We start from the raw sequence: 20,739 nt of genomic DNA on the forward strand, positions 1-20,739 counted from the left end.
TTTTCTCCCTGGCATAGCCAATGCTTGGGAGGGGTGGCGGTTAAAGGGGCTATTGGCAGAATGGAAGTGTAGGGACCCGGCTAGTGTGGGAGCCATCAAGAATACCCAGGGCCACCCTTAACAGACACCAGCAAGCTTTTGGAAAAGGGACCACAGAAGGTAGAATGATTAGAATGGGAACAGGCAGAGGGTGTTTGCCAATCCGAACACAGCCAGGCTGCCCAGAGCTGGTTGTGGACGCTGGACTGCTAGGTGAGTTTAGAACATGCCTGTTAGTTGTGTGCACTTGCTCTTCATGGGGTAGCCCCATTGCGCAAATGTTTTGCTTCCTTTGGATGGAAACCTTGGGTCTGCATCCCCAAGATGGATAAAGTCTAATGGGTTCCCTCCGCCTTGGGAACAAGTGATGCGCCTAACCTACTACTTACTGTCTTACCTCCGCAGCCTGGGTCTGTGGACATGCCTATATCTGACCTCTGACCTCTTTTCTAAGCACATCTTCCAGCACAGCAGCCCAAGTCCCAAAGCCAGAGTGGAAACAATGTAGCTTGCTGACTTTTGAAGTCCCCAGTTGCATGCCTGCTCTGGAGTGGAAACAGTGTAGCTTGCTGGCTTTTTAAGTCCCCAGTTGCATGCCTGCTCTGTTTCCCTGATGAGTCATGTGCCGGTCAGATGTCAGCTGGTCATAGTGGAGGCATTGAGACATGCTTTGCCTCTCTGTGCCTGTGATCTGTCGAAGAGGCTCTTAAGAGACACTGGGTCCCACTCTAGAGCTCTCAATTCAGGGATAGGAGCTGGAATGGGGCCTTCTACAGTAGCTCGTGTGGCAGCCCCGTAATTAATTTGTCATGGGACTGGGACGGGACGCAGGAACTCAAAGCCAGTCAGGTCATTTCCTCTTCTACCAGCCAGGACTCCTTACACCGGGGAAGGCAGGTCATATACCAGTGTCCTATTGTTGTGGCAAACAAGCTTTCTTGCACTCACCAGGCTGCATGGTGACTCTGAGACACCTCTGTGGTGGACAGCACTTCTGGTCTCTCATAGTGTCATGGCTGCTATCTCTTCCTTCACCCTCCCCCATACCCTTTTTCCACCCTCTCTGCCTCTGCCCACCCCAACAGAGCACTCAGCTGCCTTCCCTTCAGCCTGGAGGACAAATAGCCCCATTCAGGGACACCCGCCAGAGCTGTCTCTCTAAGACAAAGCTGTGTGCAGCTCCCCGTGAAAAACGGCTCTCAGCCGCCCAGTGAGCAGGCAGGATTGGTGGGTGCAGATTGCAGGGGATTTGTTAGCGGCTGCCAGTTCCCCCAGAGATAGCAGGAAGGCAAGGCCTTGTCCTTGAAACACCAGCCCGCCTGGCAGGCTGGGGCACCTTCTCAAGGCCAGGGACAGACTTCCTCCTGGACACCACCCCCACCCCCACGTGAACTCTCTGCAGAGCTGGGCTGTGGGGGAGGGCTTGGCTTCCTTCCTTCTGCAGGGCCTTCCGCCCCTCCCAGGCCAGATCCCGTGGAAATGGCTCTGGATTTTACTGCCAGCCTGTGGGAACTGACTAACCATCAGATATATGTCGTGGCCAAAACCTGTGTTCTCCATGCCATGGGAGAGGTCACTGGAACTCTGTCGTTAGCACACCCATTTGCAGAGGAGAAAACTGAGGCTCTGAGAGAGTCAGACAGACTCCAGCCCCATGGTTCTCAGTGCTAGTGACAGAATTTGCTTGCAAGAGAGTCAAATTTGGGCCCCAGGAAGCTATCCCTCCTTCTGAGTAACCCTGAGTGACCCAGGAAGACTGGTTGTCCTGGGGCAATGGCTCTGGTTCCCCCAACTCCCATCCTGATGGGGGATGTGCCCTGGGCTCCTGTAACTTTGCTCTGCTCTTTAAGAAAGAGGGCCAGCAGGAGGACACTTGTGGACCCAGCATTCCCAGGCTTAGGAACTGGGGGAAGGGCAGTTGGATGATCCCCAGGGTATTAAAATCTCACTTTGGAGAAGAGGCAGAGCTGTGTCAGAAAGCAGGCAGATGTGGGAAGAGCATCCCACTCAAGGAAAGGGCTGAGTTTCTCCATGGCCACAGTGGCCACTAAAAACAAGGGCTATGTGCAAATGCCTAGGATGTCATAAGGTTAACCTTTTAAAAACACCAACCAGCTTACCAAGGAAGAGCATACCGAATGGCCATCCTACACTTAAGTGGTCAGCTCTCAAAACATCTGTATAAGCAGCATTATATAGAGTGAGCAGATTGTATTTATTAATTTAGGAATAAGTGCACACACAGAGACAGAGAGACAGCAGAGACAGAGATAGAGACAGAGAGAAAGAGTGTGTGTGTGTGTGTGTGGGTGTGTGTGTGTGTGTGTGTGTTGCCAGGTACAGAAGCTGCCCATGAGTACACTAGGCACAGAAAATAGACACTGTCCCAAAATATTGACTTACTTTTGTACTACAAAGGAGGTGGGTGTGTGTTCCCACCCTTCCCTCTATTTCCCATGTGTTCTCGTGAGTTCCTTCGGAGCTCTTTGGAGTTGTTAGGGGTGTTCAGAACAGAAGCAACTCCTGGGCGGCTCAGCTGTTTCTCTCTACAGGCAGCCTGCATTGGTGCCCCAAGAGCCTGAGGGGACAGGCCTCTTCTTGTCAGAAGGCCATTCTTCCTGCCTCTCAGAGAATTAGCTCATTTCTCCCCGCCCTACGAGAGAGACTTGTGCAAGGCCAGGGCTGCCTGGGGCTCAGCCAGGTGTCTACTTTCTAAGCCCATCCAAACCAAGAGGCCGAAGGGTGTAGGGAGGGGATGAGGGCATCCACCCACGATAGGAGTTATCTGCATCTGCAGCTGTGACCCTCCCAGGCGATACAGAGTTTTCTTCATAGAAGTCCAAGCACTGGGGCCTGTGAGTAGAGGGAAGGGATCAAGGATGTGCATGGTGGGGGGAGGTCAAGGCCTCCTGCTGAATGGTGTGTGTCTGACAGGGGTCTTCCCATATGCAGATCCTGCAGTGACGATCCCACTGTACTTTGCTTCTTGGCATTGGGGTGGGGGTAGGGGACAGTACCAGAAAGCATGGATGGTAGGGAGAGGCCTGTTTGTTAGGTATAGAATCCGCTGTGGGCTCAGCCTGCCTGCAGCTCTCTTAGTCAAGAGAACTCACCCGTCACTCTCACCAGTTAGGAGCCACAGAGGAAGAACTTACTGCCATCCATTTGTCCCTTCTTCATCATTAGGTGAGGGCTCTCTGGGGTGAGGGATGGGGAAGATGGGCCAACCTTCCAACACTCAGGTAGCTCTGCCTGGGGTAAAGCCATGTGCTAGGTCAGTGTGTGCTGTATAGTAGGGAGCAGACAAGGCACTCACAGTGCCTACCCTGGGACTCTCCTGCCACAGTCCCCAGCAGCTTTCTCACCACCTGAACAGGCTCCAGTCTAGTCAAGTTATGACTGCGTACTGAGAGTTCTGCTATATTCATTTGGCTTCTACATGGGGATTGTGAAGAAAAAGAACTAGATGCTACTACCTAGAGAACTATTTCTCCCTGCCTACAGTGGAGTAGCCACCCCTTGCCACATTCAGAAGCTGCCAAGACAGGGAAAGCCACTTCCTGAGTCTCGGTTGAACAATAGTTTTCTTGTGGGGACCTGGGATCCTGTGAGCCATCCTGTGGGTCATGGCCTGTGGCTGATGATATCTTACTGGACATTTATTCCATCTGGCCTCAAGTTGCCCCACCATCTAAGGCCTCCACACCATTTCATGGGTGAGAGAGGAAGAGTCAGGGGATGCTGAGGGTTTCTCAACATGAAGAATACCAAACAGGAAAGGACTGGTGGGATTCCAGTGCCGGTTCTACTCTAAGCACAGGCTGAACACACACACACACACACACAGAGAGAGAGAGAGAGAGAGAGAGAGAGAGAGAGAGAGAGAGAGAGAGCCCAAGTTCTTGAGGTTTGAAATAAATGAATGCTTCTGTTCTGTTCTGTGGGTGACAGAAGACAGGAGCACCACACCACACCCACCACAGCTGTTTACCGGTCTGCAGGTCCCACTCCCCGAGGTGGGCTTTAAGGAATAGACAGGTTCTCCAGGTATCAGGGACAAACGTCGGACCAGAGCTCCAGCCAGGCCATCTTTGCTTCTCTGCAGAATGCAAGGGGTCCAGGAAGCTAGAACATTGCTCTGGGAAACCAGAACCAAATGCACTGTCATCCTAAGGGTGACTCCTTTCTATACCAGCCCTCAGCTTCCCAACACAAAGGTGCCCTCAGGACTGAGGTCCTGACGAAACAGTCCCCTTCTGATGTCCCCTGGTATCGCAAGGAGGTATAGCTTAATAAAGACAACCACAGCCAATAATGCTAAAAAGGAAGAGCAGGTGAGAGGATCAAGTAAGCCAGGGCTTTGACCTTAAGGTAGGCTTAGCATTCTCACCAAGAGGAGGAATTCTCAGGAACTACAGGGCAGGAAGGTGAAATGGACCCAGAGCTTGCCAGGCAGTGGGCAAGTTGGTATGGGAACGTTCTCTCCAAGTGTTGCAAGCCAGCAGCCTCGTAAATACCTTCTGGAAGAGACAGACAAGAATCAGCAGTTATTATCTATCTTGCTTGTTTAGATTTACAGCCAGGGCAGGTCAAGAAAGGGCATCTGGATTAGGAGAAAATCTAGTTTATATCCTCTCTCAGCCATAACACAGCAAACCTTAGATCAGTGGGCAGCCGTCATTCATCCCTTGTCCAGATCCCAGCTGTACACATCCATTGCCTGTTGTAGGTGAGCAAGTTGAAGTTTAGAAAGGTTAACGAATGTAAGATCGTTATTCAAGCAAGAGTATTTGCTGGGTATGGTGGTGAATACCTGTAATCCCAGCCTTTGGGATGCCATTGCAGGAAGATCAGGAGTTCAAGGCCAGTCTCTGCTACATAAAGACTTGATTGAGGCCAGCCTGGGTTGTGTGAGACCCTGTTTCAAAAAGGAGGAGGGTAGAGGAGATGGCTAAGAAAGAGTGAGAACCTGAGTTCTAATTCCCAGCAGCCACATATAGATGAGCAGAGCAACAATGTCTATAATCCACGTGTTTCTGGTGCAGGATGGAAGATCAAGACAAGAGAGACCTGGAAGCTTGTGAGATTCCAGTTTCTCAAATGAGGTGAAAGGCAAAGACCACCACTTAAGGTTGATCTCTGATCTCCATGTGTTTGCTATGACATGCATAGTCATTCATATATGAATGTTACACATATATAACCACCCCATATCATAGAGAGAGATTATAAAAGAAAAAAAAACAAGAATGGTGGCAGACACTTTTAATCCCAGCAGCGCTCAGGAGGCAGACAGAGGCAGGCAGATCCTTGAGGTCAGCCTAGTCCACACAGCGAGTTCCAGGACAGCCAGAGCTACATAGTAATGCCCTGTTGAGAAGAAATAAAACCAAAATACATCCATAACCCAGCTCTCAGGAGGCAGAAGCAGGCAGATCTCTGTGAGTTTAAGGCCAGCTTGGTCTGTGTAGAGTTTTAGGTCAACAGGGCTACATAGTGAGAGCCTAGACAGACAGACAGACAGACAGACACACACACACACACACACACACACACACACACACACACACTCAGGTCTGGAGGAGAGGGAGCAGACAGTGCTTATAAGGCAAGATGGCTGAGTGGGTAAAGGCACCTGTCACTAAGCCTGCTATCTGAGTTCCATCCCTGGAGCCTACGTGGTAGATGGAGAAAACCAACTGCTACATGTCATCCTCTGACCTCCACATGAATGTGTGCACACACCCTCACATATACACAAAGAAATACAGTAAATGGAAAGAACAAGGAATATGGGCCAGCTGGAGGGTACCAAGTTCAAGGCTAACCTGGGCTGCACAAATGAATAATAAATAATAATAAAAAATGTTAATGACTTGAGCTAGCCAGGTGGCCTGGGTTTCTGGGATTTGTCTCTGCTGTAAATTAGACATCTTCCCATTTTTGGGGTAATTTGATACGCATGGTGAAGGACAGAGAGTCTGGGCTGGCCCTAATTGACATCAAGAATTCTTGCTACCAATCATTAAACTGGCGCATAGAGAAGAGAAACAGTTAAACATGCAGGCTCAGAAGCAATCTGCCTGGCTCTAAATGCCACCCAGCCCTCTACTTACTAGCTGTGTAACCTTGGAAAGGTCAGCAACCTTTGTGTGTATTTGAGGTCACAGGTTTTGAGCTGATCAGTCTGCACAGGGTGCTTAGAACAAAGCCTGTTGTCTGGTGATGGTTATATGTTAGCAATTTTACCCAGCACACTGATATCCAGTCTCCTGGGGTACCTAGCATCCCTAAGGGGGAGCACAAAGCTCGGGACTGAAGAGCACAGGACCTGTTTACATTGGTTGCAAGCAAGTTAATGCTAGCTTCATCCATCTGAGGGGTGAGCCAAGGAGGCTAAATACCAGGCATAGGAGTGGGCATTCCCTATGGCACCAAGTCCAGAAAGGCCTGGGCTACAGTTTCTATGGAGTTCAGTGTGTATCTCCTCTCTTCGTGACCAGGAGTCTGAGCCTAGCATGGGAGGTAGGACAGGCCCAGTAGTCCCAGACCACACCCTAGGCAAGAGCTCTGTCTCAACAGGTGCTCCCAGCAACATCCTCAGAACTCAAGGTTGGAAGCAGGGAGGTGGTAACATTTATGAAGCTCTTGCATGGTGCTGTGCAGGTTGTTTTTATTAATCTTGGGGCTCGTCATCACAATCCCACCCAATCCATTTCAGGGACTCTGCAAGTGGACAAACTGATAACAAGGCAAAAGATGGTGGAGGGGGTTGTGGTGGGGCTCAGCACACCTTACAACTGAAGAACAGGAGGAAGAAGCCAGTGCAGAAGAGGGTACAGCTTTGGCCCGCTGACTCCAGGCACAGCGCTCCCTCTCCTGTTCCCTGGCCCCACCTCTTCTCCCTCCCTCCCTAGGATCAGTCACTGTGTCTAGGAGGAAGTGCCCCTGTGCCACCTTGGCCTTCTCTGAGCTGCCCAGCTCTGCATGTGCACAGTGATGCTCAGAAACTAGGTCCTGGACACTAACTAGATGCTGGCCCAGGGGCCTTAGACCATCTTTCACCACTTTCCAGTGATCTTCATCAGGTCCCAGTGGCTTCTGAGCCATGGTTGTTCATAGGCCACTAAAAGCTCAGAATGAGAAAACAAAGTGAGGAAAACCCAGGGCAGGGGTCCACCTCAGGCTGCAGGGTGAAGCTGACATAGCAGCCTAGCCCTGCCATCTTCCTGACCCTGGCCTTATCCTGAAGCCCCAGACGGAAGGTGGCATCTCCCAAAACACTGGACACCAGTGTACTGATCACTTATAAACTTATAACTTAGAACACTGCCCAGGACTCTGCTTTGTGCTCCAGGCTGGAAACCTACTGATGTAGCTTTATGAAAATCACCTCGATTCTCTCAGCTTGGGGTTCCAGTCCTAGAATCCAGGTCTCTAGGCTAGAGCGGCAGCGATTCTGTTTCCGTGGCAACCCCACTATCTCTCGAGGGACCATCTGGATCCTGTCACCCTGGCAAGGTGCTGCCCAGGCAACCAGGTGTTTGTGTTTTGCTGTGGAAGCTCTGCAGAGTGATAATTTCCTCTCTGGGGACCGGGTGGTGGCCGGGCAGGTGGCTGAAAGGGAGCGGGACCATCTTGGCTATGGCAGTTGCCTTTGCTGTAACAGCAGAGCTCTGACCAATGGTTGGTCATTTACAGATGCTTCGTTGCCTTCCTAGGGACATGGTAGCTTGTTGAGGCTGGCCAGCTGGGGAACACTGCCCAGGGGCTGGACTCCTTGCAGGGAATTCTGGAGGACCCAGTCTCACCTGTTTGGAATGAAGAGACACACACTATTGTCTCTGGCAGGAAACAGGAATTACTAGGAGCCTGCCTTTCAAACTGCCTCGTAATTATAGTCAGCAGAAACTTGCTGCCGAAAATAAGCTGAATTCACCCCTGCAACGTAAGCACCTGTGTGCCCCGAGATTGTCTGCCCCTTCAAAGAGCTCACTCACACACTGAAACCAGGTAGGGACGTGCTTAGGAGGAATACAATGTCAGGAGAGCCACATGGTCTGGGTAGGATAGAGTTAGGGACGTGTAGAAGCTCCTGCCAGCCAGCCATGGAGAAGCAGCTAACCTAGACTAGGTTGGAACGAAGGAAGGGCAGGACATGAGAGGGTTGTGGGGGTGGGGAAAGCACCACCCCCTGCCACTGCAATATAGCAGCTCGCAATGGAATGCTTTCCTTCTCTGGATGAGGAAACTGAAGCTCAGAGTAGTAAACGGTCACGTGGCTGGAGACAGGCTAGGTGAAGACAAAGCTAGGTGACTGCATCCTCGAGGGTATGCTACTCTCCTGTTGGAGTTGCCAGGGGAGGCTCCATTTCCTGGGAGCCTGAGGCATCCTTCTGAGAACCCTCCTCTCTCTCCCTGTCCTTCCCTCTCTCCATTCCCCTTCCTCTTTTAGTCATGTTTCCTTTTCCACCTCTGCCCCTCCTCCCCATCCTAATCTCCCCATCTTCTTTGTCTTTCCCTGTCCCCCCAGGGATCTCAGCTCTCTGCCACCCTGGCCCTGCTGGCTCAGCTATGCCCCACCTTGAAGTCACCATCACATTTTGTTCTCTGACTAAGCCCAACCCTGGGAAACCCACTGATGTTTATTTAGCTCTGCCTGCTCCTGAATGCCTTCAACCATAGGCGTAGCACAGCTACCATATAGTCCTGTTTCCTCCAGTTTTTTTCAGGGTCTTCATTCCCTCTCAGATGTGCCCCAGATGTTTGGAATCACTCCCTCCCAGAGGCCAGGGAGTGAGGATGCCCAGGCACACACACACTAAGGGTTTGAGTCCCTTATGTGAACAGAGGCAACTTTGTGATTCCTGGAGAGAGATTCGAGTGTCCCCCTTCTGAGGCTAGACCATGTGTCTGGCTCTCCTATGATAAATGGAGAAAAAAAAAAAGAGACGAAAGGCTATCCCTTTGAATATGGAAGCAGGATCCTGAGCCCCAGGGCATTTGGAGCCCAAATTGGGCCACAGTTTTAAGCTTTGGGTCCCAGGGTCCTCCTTTGAAACGAAAGCACTCCTTAGCTCTGTGTGGGACTCCTGTTACTAAGCTAAGCAGGTAACCCAAAGATGGGATCTCAAATCAAGGTTCCAGAAGTATGCTGGGGATCAGAACACCAGCCCCTGAAGTGGATATCCTTGTGTAATGAGCAACAGGGTACCATACACACACACACATACACACACACACATACACACACGCACACGCACACGCACACACACACAACATACACACACACACACACACACACACACCAGAACTGCCAGGACTTAAGATTCTACAAGGAAGTCTGTATTTCTCTTGTTGCCAGCCATCGGTTATCTGAGGCCGTGTCCTGACTGTTCCAGTGTAGTTGGAGGTTGATTCTCCGGGAGCAGTGTGCAGCCATTGGACTTAAATTTGAGAAACAAGGATGGAACAAGAAGGGTCCATCTGGAGGAAGTCTCATCGCAGTGGCTGCTGCCCTAGGCTTGCCGTCTGCTGGCCTGCTTTTGAGATGCGACTTTATTTAGCCACTTACCGGTGCTGAAGTTCAAACCTAGAGTCTCGAGCATACTAAGCACACATTGTACCAGGGCACACAGCCCCATTGCTGCTGTGTATCTTAGAAGACTGCTATTACCACTCTGCACCTCCTCTAATATAATGTATAATATAGTATAATTAATATATAGCTATGACCCCTCCTCCTGGGGGGTTGTATGAGTACTCTGTGCTTTCTTTGCCACTGGCCAAGACAGAGAAGGTACAGGATACTGTCCTCCACCCACTAGAAAGAATCCCTTATGAGAGAGGAGGTCCTGAGTGGCAGGTAGGTCAGGCAGGAGGCATCTCTTGCTGGAGATGGCATACTGCGTGTACGAGTTGGCCTTGGGCTTCCTGCTTTTGTTACTCTCTGACGTGAGTGTTAGAGTTCAGAGAGTTTGTGAGGGTCACTGGCCCAACTCCTATCTGATCTGAGAAGAGACCATCACAGAGTGGAACATGGTCTGCTCAGCATCCCTGACCCTTGAAGGTCCAGACTGACATCATACAGTGGCTGTCACCATTGCTCTTCCTGTCCCCGGTAACAATCCAGAGTCTTTTAAGGGAGCATGTAGCCCTTGCTTGGATGCCCCCAAAAGCAAAGCTGCTCTGAGAAGAGGATGAGGATGACGTCCCAGGCAGAGGGGAGAGCATGGGTGAGAAGCCTTGGCCACAAGGAGTGAGGGTTCCAATCTCTTTACTGCATCCCTCAGAGCATTTGGGCTTCTTCTTTTGTATGACAGGATCAGTGCCACCTACCTCTGGGGCTCCTAGCATTTGTGGAGTCAAGGGTTCTGAGGATGTGGGTGTCTGGAGGACCTGGTGCTCTCACTTGGCTCCTGATTTCCAGCCACTCCCTGACACCCAGGGCTCTGTCAGTAATGGTTGTTCCTCGGCTCAATGAGTTAATTAGGCCAAATTCAATTACATACTATGCTCCCAGGTCTGGCCCAGCAGTGGCTCAGATCCCAGGGCTGCCACGCTGCACATGCCCGCCAAGTAAACCGAAGCAGAGAGCAGGTGGTACGAACCATGCTACCACAAAACACTTCGACCTGAGTGCATTATAGACAACAGAAATCTACTTCTCACAGCACAGAGGCTAGCCAGTCCAAGATCCAAACGCCAGAAGATGTGGGCCCACTGGGGGCCCCTGATATCTGCTGGCACCTTCTTCCTGCATCCTTTCCTGGCAGGAGGAGAGGCAGGGCTCCCTCAAGCCACTTCATCTCCTTCCTGAGGAGGTAGCCTCGTGACCTTCTCACCTCCCACAGGCCCCACCTCTTCTTGGTCTCATAATAGATAGCAGATTTCTAGAGGGACACAGTACCCAGATAATAGCATCCTCAGACAACAGTGGACCAGAGATGAACCCTCTTTGACAGCCTGGGCTACTGGCGGGGATTCATTGTTCCTCGACCCCTGGAACATCCCAGAGCTTGGTGGACAGAGGCTCAGAGTCTCCATGGCCCTGCCACTCCTGCATGGCCAACAGGTTTCTTCCTAGCTCCATGTTGACAGCTAGCTGCTGCGCGCAGCACATTAACTGGCATGTGGAGAGGGCAGTGACATTAATAAAGTAGGCAAACTCGGGTCCACACACAGGCACCACAGCAAGCACCAGACAGAAACCATCCAAGCCAAAGACAACATCACTTGAGGCCATGAATGCCAGTCTAAGATGCTAGACCTTGGAACTTGGTCGTGGCTGCTGTAGAAAGCAAGGTTGATGTTCAGACAAGTGACATGGTCAGCTTTGCCTTTTAGAAGCCCTAGCCAGTGAGAGCAAGGTAGGGCCAGAGGCAGAAAACACAGTTTAGAGACAGGAACAAGACTGTCCTGGGGTGGAAGCCAAACATGCTGGGAGGGATAGAGGGTAGGTCTCCAGCATCCCAACTGGCCACACCTCACCCCGAGCCACCAATGTGCCAGGCCTCTGAAACTCAGTTGGCGTTGAGAAATTGTTTCATGCTTGATACCCAAGTTCCTGGTTATATAGCACTTTCCAGTAAAGGCGGGGGGGTGGGGAGGGAGGAATCTTTACTTTAGAGTCTACTAAGTTTAAAATGAAAGTTGATTATGCATTTTTAATCCTAAAAATAATACACATCATTTATAGGACAATCATAGAACATAGACAGTAAAGGGTAGAGCTGAAATCCTACCAGTAAACCAATAAGTTGGTGGCTCTCCATTAGTCATTCGATAAGCGTTTGTCTAGTACCTGTCTTGGTCCAGGCACAAAATCATCAGGGATGCAGCAGTGAACAAAACAGACAGAGCTTCTGCCTTTATGTAGTACCTAGTCTAAGAGAGTTAGAGCCTCATTAATAAGCTCCGGGAAAGGGAAAGGCAGAGAAGTACGGCATGTCTGCTCCTTCAGAGGCAGCTTCTTGGTCTTGATGTGTATTGGGGCTCTCTTGCCTGACCCGATGCCACCTTCCCAGGAGATGAGCAAGGTCACCCCAATGGGGTGACTGCTTTGCTGGGGTTCACCCAGCCAGACTTAGGGACACCAGTGCCTTTCATCATCAAGAAAGGTACAGAATCCACACTAACTGACGTCCCTAGTGGTGGAAGCAAACTGGGGCCAGAAAACGATGGTGACCTGCCCTTGGTCCCCCAGCAGGCCCACAGAGTTTTCTCCCTGTCAGACAGACATCTGCTGCTTGGCTGAGCTCAGCTCCAAGGAGCCTTATTTCAACATCAAGCCTCCTACTCTTTGCCCTGCCCTGGCGGCTACCTTCAGATTTTGCCCAGACAGACATTCCTGCGTGGCCTGTCTGCTCACGTCCAGAACCCCTTGGAGGTGGGGGACATCTGGGACCACACGAGGGAGAGGGAGAAGCTGCTTGCCGGCTCGCCTGAGCTGCTGTGGGAAATGGCACCGATAAGAAGCAGGCAGCCTGGAGAGCCCCTTCTCACCACAGACAGGGAGAAGAGGGAAGAATGGCACCAGGTAACAGATTCCTGGCAGAGCTCATGGGCCTGCAGAGTTCTGAAACTTCTGCCCAGAACACTGAGGAGTCAGGGCATGTTCCCCTCCTCAACTCACCGCCATTCTCTCCTTCTCCCCAAGCAGCAAGAAGGCCTTCAGAAACTAAGCTAAAGGATCCTTATCGTCCCCACTCCTACCCCACCCTGTTGCCATTGCCACTGCCACCCTCAACAGGTCAGTCACCACCATGCCCAGGAAGTCCCCCACCCTCTTCATGACATCTTACAAAAAGCACAGGGCTAGGAAAGACGGCTCAAGGCTGCAGAACTTCTGCTAATTTGCTGTGTGATGGGAAGCAGCTCCTGAACCTCTCTGAGCTTCTGCTTCCTCATTTTAAAAGGTGAGCTGCTAGGGGGCCTGGGTTGCAGCCCTGCCTGATCGCCTGCCTGGCCGGTGTGCATTATAACATCCAGTCCTTTCCCTATCTAACCCCACTTTTGTCCTGTGCAAAGTGAAGTCCCCCAGGCTGCCTCGCATAGACTGGGGAGTGTTGAGTAATGCAGGCAGACAGACGACAGACAGACAGACTGCTCTGGCAGGAAAGGAAATTGCCTTTCCAGCTCCAAGGAAGTTATGTGGGTCTAGGCCTGCAGCCATCTGGAAACCTTCATCAGAGCTGTGTCCTGGGAGAAGCAATACCTCTCCCCAGCCCCCCAGGACTGCTGTGACATGAACATTTCAGCTGCCTCTGTACCCCTCCCTTCAAAAGCAACGCTAGCCATGGGAAAAGATTCATTAGAAGCCTGACTCATGTGGCTTGCACCCACTACTTCCTGGCCCCTTTGTTGGCCAGTCTGAGCTTCCTGTTCAAATAGACTTCCTGGGAAATAGCTTGTGTTCTGCCAGACAGCAGGCTGGCAACCTAGTCCCTGGATAGGCAGGCACAGGTAGCCAGGACATACAGCTCTCTAGAGCCTTTGATTAGTCAGTGTACACTCATTCATTTCTTTGCTCCTTCATTAATTCAGGCAGCTATTCTTGGTCTCCTTTATGCAAAGAGTATTTATTAGGCATCTCATAAGGGCCATATTTTAGATACTGTCCAAACAACGCATTCCAGACAATGGTCCCCCTTGACAAAGAACTTGCCTTTTATTAGCCAGAGAGACAGAATTAAACAAAATAAATACTTGAGACATTAGCGTGGCAAAGCTGAGATAGAAAAGAACCACAGGGTGAGGTGGGAAGGATTGTAGTTTGCGACAGTGTAGTTGAGGAAGGTTCTCCAGTGAAGGGAGAATCTGCAGGAGGTAACCAAGTCAGAATGGAAGTAGTCTGAAGCAGGAGGGCATCTGGAGGCTGCAGCAGGGTCAACAGAGGCACTGCGAGAAAGTGGATTTAGAGCAGTGACTGGCCACAGGAGCTGAGACCCACATCATGAGCCATAATCAAGACCAAGTCAGCTAGAATGGCTGGAATCATAATGGGCTGTGTCGTAGATTTCAAAGGGATCACCTCATGTTAGTTTTCTGAACAGCCGTTAATAAAGGCCACAAAGCATGTACCATAATGGTGTGCATTAGCTGTCATACAGTTCGTGGGGGCCAGAAGACCCAAGACCACCAAAGTGTGAGTCCTGCCAAGCCCCTATGTAGGTGCCAGGGAAGGAGGGCCCCTCCAAGCTGCTAGAAGTGTCTTAGCTGGTGCTATGAAACCACTGCAGTCTCTGAAGTCTCCATGGTCCTTCCCTTCTTCCTTGAAGAGGGTACGCATGTCTGTTTGTTATATCCGAAGGTCCCAAATGTTCTCAAGGACACCAGCCATGCTGGACTGGGGCCCAACTCATGACCTCAGCTTAACTTGATCTTCAGCAAAGACTGCTTCTAAATAGGGTTTCCTTCACAGGTACAGAGGACTTCAACAATTGGGGAAGCATACAATTCACCCCAATACCATGACTTCTCAACCTATCTCAACTGTCTTCTTGGGATTTCACTAAGGCCTGCTATTAGGTGGTCTCACCCATTTGAAGAGGGTGTCCCGTAGACTCAAAGCCCAGCTAGCATGTGCAGTGCTTGGCTCTTAAACCTCTGCCTCCTGAGTGCCTCGGGGAGTCCAGGAACACAGCAACTCATTTCTTGCTTCCCCTCCAGCCCTGGGAGCAGTTCCCACCCTTGCAGGCCAGGCTCTCCATCAGCAGCAATCCTGTTGAGGGGTCTTCACAGGTATACAGAGCCTGAGTCTGGCCCTCTCACCAGCAAGCAGTTCCCTGAGACTAACGGGGCCATTCTGAGCCAGCTCCTAAATCCCCACCTCATCCCCCACTACTACCAGCCCTGCAGAAAGCTTTCCTGGATCTCCAATAACCTGGAAATTGTAGGGTTTCTCGGACATGCTGAGTGGAGGTGAGGGACAGGGGCTGGTGTTGTTTTCAAAATGAAATGATTATAGGATTTGGGCAGAAGCCAAATGCAGGGTTCTGAGAAGGCTGCCTGGGTCTGGGATGAGGAGCCATGCTGGGAGTGGGGCGGTGTGTGTGTGGGGGGGGGGTGATTCCAGGAAAGGGCAGGGGATACTATGAGGGGTGGAGGGAGGTAATGAGGTCTCCTTCCTGTGTCATCTCAGGTCAAGCTGTCTCTGTCAACAGCAAGTAGGCCAAATAGCAAGTTGGAGTTTAAAAAGAGATACTCTAGGAGCAATATAAGAGTTCTGCACACTATGCTGGCTGTGCGGCCCAGGTGGGCACCATCAATGCTGAGTCTAGGCATCCCATGCCAGACAGTATAATGTGCAGCATTTTGAGGATGTATCAAGGCTGAGAAGTAGCTTAGATACTTTACAAACCTCGCCTGGCCAGTCTATCCCCATTTTACCTTTCATGTGGCAGATAATAACCCCTGACCCAAGAGGGCAGTAAGGATGCTGTAACTTAGTGCTCAGGATGCACTGAAACCTACAAAGCAGCCAGCAAGCATTCAATGGCCAGGTGTTAGTAGGAATAGAGGGGGAGCCCAGCCTGATGGCCCTGCACTGTGTCCCTGGTATAGGTAACCTTCTAGGCTCCCGTACTGGTCGCAAGCCAAACCTTACCTGTGCCTTCCCTCTTCAAGAGTAAGAAGGACTCATCAGGGGTAAGGAAGGAGAATGACAGGGGGAATGGTGTCCTACAAGGATGTGTCCTTTGTGGCCTGACCATGCAGAAGGAGATAGAAGCCCCAGGATTGGTGGTTCCTGGAGGCAGAGCCTAGGAGGTGACTCACATTCAGTGCTATCATTTTGCTCCTTAGCTGTCTGTATGCCTGGTGCCCTGTGACCCAGTCTCTTTATGGGTGCTCCAGAACAACATTCCTTTCTGTTCCCCCCCCACCCCACCCCGTTCTTCTCCATGCTTCCCAAGGACCGCATCCACTTGGTATCTCCCTGTTCACCCTACCTTCCCACTTAGTGCCTGAGTCCACAGAAGTGACATCTCGCCAGGCCATCAGAATTCTTGGTCAATCACACTGAGTCAGCAGACTGCCCGAGTTAGAAGTCTGCTCCTTCTCAGGGGCTCAGAACCCAATGTCCAGAATCTGAGCCACATGGCTGTTCTCCCTCTCCTGGTCTTGGGAGTTTGGCTTGTGCATGACAGGCCTGACTGCCCACTTAGCTTGCCTTCCTTCCTGACTTCCTAATGGCTTTTGAAGCCCCTTAGGCCTCCCACTAAAAAAAAAAAAAAAAAAAAAAAAAGCTAAGTGGAAATGACCTACTTTTGACCCCTGGTACATTCATCCCAGGTAGATGCCTTGGTCCCATGTCTTATTGGAACTGATTCTAGCTCATTGATGAGCTAGAGGAAGTCAGTCCCTCCTTGGGACTGTGGTGTCCTGGCTACATTATCTCCCTTCCCACCCCCCTCCTCTCTAGTGGGTCCTGCAGAGGGCGGGCTCCCCACTGACAGGCACACTGGAGGATAAAGCATCCCTCACTCCCGGAGCCAGCCAGCCATGCCACAGCACTGTATTTATTGGCGGCTCCTCTTCACTAAGGCCCACGACAGGAGTTCAGACCCCTGCGAGAAAAGCCACCCGCTATTGATCCTTCTTCAGGTCTCCAGAGCCTGGAGGACATTCATCAAGGAGCCACAGCATGGAGCTACAGCTCGTCCTTTCTTTCTTCTTCCTTTCTTCTTCTTCCTAGGTCATCTCCCCCCCCAACCCCCACGGGGGTTGGGGGGGGAGTCCAAGGGAGGCGGGTGTGGGGGCTTGCCGAGGTCACTCAGAGAGCTGCTGAGCGTCAGTGAGTGGAGTCCCAGGATGCCTTTGTCTGCGGTCTCTTTTTGTAGATCCTTATCAAGGCAAGCACAGTGGGGTGGGGTGGGGTGGGGTTGTAGCGGCGGCTGTGCCCCCCCCCCCCCCCCCCCCCCCCCCCCCCCCCCGCTTTTGAGCAAGTCTTTGGAAGTTAGAGATGTGGAACTTGGAGCGAGTCAGGGAAAAGCCCTTCTAAAGAGATCGTGTGTGGAGTGCCTGCGTTTCTGTAGACTCCAAGCGGCAATTCTAAAAAGAGGCTGCTAACCAAGAGGGCCTTGAGGGACTTGATTCCAGAGAAGAGAGCCTAGAAATTAGCAAGTGAAAGGGGCCAGTTTGGACCGATGAATAGGAGCTTGAAAACAATTTGTTTTCTTAAGTATGTAAATATGCTAGTGAAGAGTATTTACTTTTTGGTTTACCTTGGAAAACCCTGAATCTTGCATATTAATTCTATCCTCTGGGTCCCACTCCAGTGCTTCTGAAGTGGGTCCCTAGGAGAACTAAGAGTTAGGAGGACTAGGAGGCAAAACAACCGGAAGCTGTCTTTTTATACTTTCTGAAGGATTGTCATCACCAAGTCCCTGCCCCTAAGGTGTAAATTTTGCTCAGTTCCAGCCTGAATTTTCATTCAACCTGCAGGAATGATCTTTCTTTAAAATATGTATATTTTATTTATATATGTATATATCATGTATGAATATGTTGGCCTGCTAGTATGTCCATGTTCCACTTGTGGGTCTGGTGCCCTCGGAGTAAAAGAGGGTGTTGGATTTCCCTAAAACCGGAGTTTCAGATGATTGTGAACTGCCCTATGGGTGCTGAGGACAGAATTCTGGTCCTCTGCAAGAGCAATAAACCTCTTTTAACCTCTGAGCCATCTCTCCTGCCCCAGGATTATCTTTGTAAAGTTAGTTCTTTCTGCTACTGTTTGTGTAAGCCCTTGGCAGCCGAAAAGGCCCTAAGAATCAGATGAGAATTGTAAACTGTCATTGTACAAAACTCTAGGAGGATGGGGGTGGAGGTGAGGAGTGGGTTCTGGTTACTTAGGGGCTTTAGTGCTTGGATTCTGGTTAATGGAGACTTGAGCCCTGATATTAAGTTAGCCTGACAACAGAAAATAGGACTTAGGGACGTGTGTGCTTCTGAAATGGGGGCCAAAGTGTCCTGCCCTATCAGCCGGCTATGCTGAGCAGTGGGAAAGATGGGAGAGATTTCATCTAGCTTCTTGGAGCCCCAAAACTCTGTGGGGATGTTTGGAGGGGGAAAATCTCAGTAAATATCCCAGTGAGTAAATTAATGTCCTCAAAGAAGCCATTATAATACAGGAGATGAGAGTGAACTCCACCTGAAATATGTGCACAGCAGAATGCAGTCAGTCCATCCCTCAGCACTGCCCAAAGGTTGCTCCAGGAAGGAGAGGCCAATTATTTTCACTTGCAGACGCTGGTTCTTGTGCAAAAAGAAAGCCAGCTATGAAGTAGGAATTAATCCATTTAGCCAGCTCCTGGGAGGGGAAGCCCATGACAACTGCATTTCCAAATGCCATCCCAAAAGTGATATTTCAAGTGGCAGTGGGTGGGATTAGAGCCTGCTAACGACTTCTGTCAAACAAGGAGCAAAAGCGTGGTATCTAGATAAGTGATTTGTCTTGCCACTTCTTCAGTGGCCCGCAGCAAGTCAAGCAGAAACGCTGAGGGGCAAGTCAGGAGCTCGTACTGGAGGGGTGTGTTCCATAAGAAGGACCCTCAAAGGCCTTAGGGTCAATTCCCCAAGCTGGACAGACCAGTGTGCAAAGGCAGAGAATTTAAAGCCGCTCTTGGCTGTCTTTCTTGAGGTTGAGTGACCGAGTGACCGGCCTTTCCTTCTTTACTCATTGAAGCAGTTAGGAGCTCATTCAAACAACTTGCACTGGTGAGTGGGCGGGTTTGGGGGGAGTGCTATAAAACAGTTTCTCCCTAGTAAGTGATCTAGGTGGGTAGAACCCTTAAAGGAGGGAGGGGAGCCGACCTCTTTAGGCTGGACAGCTAATGGGGCAGAGGAGTGGGAGGGGCGAGCACGGGTCGCAAGCCTGGAGCCCCTGCGACTACTGGCTGGAAGGAAGAGGCCGCGGCCACCACAGGACGCAGTGTGTCAGGAAGACGGCAGCACCGAGAGCAGGGGCGGGGCTGTGCACAACAGCCGCCTCCGGCTTCCCTCCCGCCGCCAGCTGCGGGGCACAGGAACTCCCCAAAGTCGAGGAGGCAGAGTGTACGTGCGCCAGTTCACCTACCCAGGACCCGGCGTTCGGAGAATTCCAGGGGCTACAGGGACCCCCTAAGCCGGGGGAGTAAGATGCCAAGCTGCTGATCTCCGTCCCCACTAACCGGTTCAGAAAGCCCTTTAAACCCAGGTTGCAACTGGATGTCCCCAGCCTGCCCCGCCCCTTACCCGGCGGAGGCCACCCAGGCCCCGCTGCGGACCCTCATTAGCATGACCACTTGGGAAGATTCGCTGGCGGGGGCGGGAGGCACCCCGAGTCAACCACCGCCAGCGCCTTCCCCGGAGGCCCCCTCGGGCGACAGCGCTCCAGGAGCCCACTCTCCCAAGTGTTGCTTCCAATTAATTGCCGAGGCGGGGGAGGGAGAGAGGCCTGGTCGCCGCCCCCGCCCGGAGGCTGGAGCTCCACTGGTCCGGTCGTGCGTTCGCTCAGGCGGCGGCGTGCTCCAGCACCACCCCTGCGTGCAAGTTTGAAATGTGAGCTGCCTCCGATCCCCAGTCCCTAGTCCCTCGCTGTGAAGTGGCTGGGCCGGCGGGCTGCGCACGCGAGTGAGTGCGGGCTGCGGGCTGCGGGGTGGGGGGTGCGGCCGCCAGGCTCGCCGGGCGGGGAGGGCTCCCCCGAGACGCCGAGACAGGGCCGTTCGCCTTTCATCGTCCTCCCGCGCTCCTCCTCCCTCCCCTCCCCCCGTCGCGGCGCGCCCGGCTTCCCCCGAGTCCCCGGCCCCACGCGGCGGCACGCAGGCTGGGTGGTCACGCCCGCGGGGTCCGGGAGCGCGGCGCAGCACAGCGGGCCGTGGGAAGTTTCTCCTGCGCGCCCAGTGCGCCCCCTCCCCCCGGCGCGCCCCCGGTCCCCATCCCCGTCCCCGAAGGGCTGTCGCTTGCGCCCGGGCGCGCAGCTGGCTGCCTCCTCGGCGGCGGCGGCCCCATTAGCGGAGCCTCCGCCTGTGATTGGCTTTGCCCGGGAAGCTGGAGACGGGCGATGAATAATTGATGTGTGCGGTGCGGTAGCCGGACAGCGGCGGCGGTGGCGGACGGCAGCGAGCGGGAGCGCGGGAGCCGGAGCGCCCTCGGAGGGGGCAGCGCGCAGCGAGCGGGCGCCGGAGCCGCCCGGGGCCCCCGCGCCGCCGCCGCTGCCGCCGCCCCGGCGCGGAGCGGGGATGCAGGCGGCGCCCGCTGCCTGCTCGCAGCCTTTGTTCGGCGCCGGCTGATCCCTGCCCGGAGTCGCTCGCCGCGGTCGCCGCGGACTGGGCTCTAGCCTCCGGGGGCGCCAGGGCGGGACCGCGGACTGTGCAACTTCTAGGTGAGTGTGGGGCTAGAGGGGTCGGCGCGGGGCGCCCGCGGGCCGGGCCCCCGACTCCCTCCGGGGCGCAGGGATGAGTGTGTGTGCATGTGTGTGACAGAGGAGAGCCGGTGCATTGTGGGTAGCACCGTGTGCTGCATGGTGTCAGCCTGAGGCTTGGCCGTAAGAGTGGCTTCAGCGTGCACCAGGCCCATTTTGTTCACCCACAGAGGAAACCTTGGTTCTTCCTCTGGATTCGAGGGTGGATGGGGAACAAGACAGATTGATCCCCACGCCTCTTTCCTAAAGGTGAAGTGTTGGTTCCCCAGCAGACATTTTACAAGGCTCCATCCCTGGTA

General features: G+C 52.6%; 1 protein-coding gene across 4 annotated transcripts in view; it reads left to right on the forward strand.

Annotated features, from left to right (window-relative positions):
- The window catches only part of Zmiz1 (zinc finger MIZ-type containing 1), a 209,786-nt gene that overhangs the window by 128,834 nt on the left and 60,213 nt on the right, over window positions 1-20,739 (forward strand). Inside the window, exon 1 of one of the 4 annotated variants that reach the window (XM_031360911.1) lies at window positions 19,530-19,650. The exons of the other annotated variants lie outside the window; for them this stretch is intronic. The gene's annotated coding sequence lies outside the window, so the exon portion shown is untranslated. Of the gene's footprint in view, window positions 1-19,529; window positions 19,651-20,739 lie in introns of those variants that run through there. 4 annotated transcript variants of the gene reach the window in all.

The sequence above is a fragment of the Mastomys coucha genome, unplaced genomic scaffold (assembly GCF_008632895.1).
Source record: "Mastomys coucha isolate ucsf_1 unplaced genomic scaffold, UCSF_Mcou_1 pScaffold9, whole genome shotgun sequence".
In the NCBI taxonomy this organism is placed as follows: Eukaryota; Metazoa; Chordata; class Mammalia; order Rodentia; family Muridae; genus Mastomys; species Mastomys coucha.